This window comes from Etheostoma spectabile, chromosome 4 (genome assembly GCF_008692095.1).
Source record: "Etheostoma spectabile isolate EspeVRDwgs_2016 chromosome 4, UIUC_Espe_1.0, whole genome shotgun sequence".
Lineage (NCBI taxonomy): Eukaryota > Metazoa > Chordata > Actinopteri > Perciformes > Percidae > Etheostoma > Etheostoma spectabile.
Window position 1 is genome coordinate 6,264,157 of NC_045736.1, and position 1,754 is coordinate 6,265,910.

A 1,754-nucleotide genomic window follows, 5' to 3' on the forward strand; every position below is an offset into this window, starting at 1 on the left:
AAAAAACAACGTTTCAGTTTTTAGCCAACAATGTGAATACAGGCTCATTTTTCTAACGTGCGTAAACATTGAAACAATTGTGTCCTTTTGTCCTGATCAAAGGTGTCCGAAGTAACGTAACTTGTCTAACTTTAAGTGTGGGAGAACTAAAGAGGCCCTGTAGCATACAGGCTATTATAAAACGTCACCAGCAGAGGTCCCCGTCATCTGCCACCAAAGTTGTAAAATTGACATTGTTTTAAAATAGTAATAATAACAATCATTTTAAAATAAATTTACATTATATGTGACATTATTACTTTTAATCTAAACCTTACACCAGCCAGTGAAAAAAGCAACTAAACCTCTTTCTTTGAATGAAAGGGCTTCTTTTTTCAATTGCAAGTCTGCAGAATATCTATGTGTGTGTGTGTATTTATTTATGTGCTGCCATTGAACATTTGAGTGTGATCTTTTAAAATAAACTATTTCAAGCAGGTAAAATTGGGCCACACATTTGTTGTGTTAATGTTCATGTAACAAGTAACACGCTAAGATAGTTGCCTTTCTATAGTACCGTCATATTGTCTTTCCAACTGGTCTTTGTGTTTTTACTACAGAGGCCGTTTGAAACCAGACCGATTGCTTGGCCTGTGGTATTGCAACTTGTAGCTTTCTCCAGAATCATTGTTAACCGAATAATTTATAAAAGGTGTGATATTCAACGCTGTCCAAACGGATTTCTAAACGGCAAGTCCATAAGGCACCGAGAAATACTAAGTGTAAAGTAGATCAGATGAACAATTCTTTGAAAGAAAACAGACACACACGCTCAAACATACATACAATGGTTCCTCCATTTCTAGTTCTATGTTGTGTGGTTTTTGTTAGCTATGATTGTACAGCACTTTGGCCAACTGTATTAGTTTTTAGATGGGCTTGATAAACACATTTGGATTGGATATTACTGTTTATTGTGTTGTGTCCAGTGTTGGAAGAGATTTTTTCATGTCTTTATTTCACACCTCTGTTTACAGTTCTTACATTGTGGGAACATCTTTTGTACAGTTGTGTTCAGAATAATAGCAATCACCAATCAACGTTTTAATGAAAGTCTGCTGTTCCTCAGAGCAATGTCTGGAATAAGCCATTTTGCTGAAGTGTGAAATGCAGTATAACCAGCATGCACACAACAAACATTTGCTTCCTTCCTTCTTTAAATATGGGCCATAATTGACACCTGTTTCTTAACAGAATCAATCACCTCACTAACTCAACACAACACTATTATTTTGAACATGCCCCTTTCAATTACAGATTCAGTTACACAGACTGAGCAGCATGTAATGACTGTTGGGTCTGTTGGTTTTCTCTGACTCTACAACACTTACTAGTAAATTATTTGCCATGTAGAAATATCACTTCTACCAATAAATAGGATGTCTGAGGTTAGTGATGTTGGATTGTTATTATTTTATATAACACAACTGTAGATTAGTTATCTGTAATGCCTTGTGTAGCAGTAATCTGCAATCATCTCAGCTATGTCATTTATATGCCTATATTAGACTGTCTAGTAAGGTAGTGGTTCCATACAAAATGACACACAGCATACTGTGATATTTAGTTGTCTTTGTAATATGTAAATGCTGCTAGTCCAGAGTGTTTAATATGGGCTACATAACTCACATATTTAACCCTTGTACGGTATTCGGGTCAAATTGACCCATTTCAAAGTTTTACAAGAAGACAAATGGTACAAGTTCCATTTTTTT

The 1,754-nt window shown here is 35.3% G+C and overlaps 1 protein-coding gene across 2 annotated transcripts in view; it reads left to right on the plus strand.

Annotated features, from left to right (window-relative positions):
- ptpdc1a (protein tyrosine phosphatase domain containing 1a) overlaps positions 1-1,754 on the plus strand; it is a 28,442-nt gene that overhangs the window by 24,992 nt on the left and 1,696 nt on the right. The window lies entirely within an intron of this gene.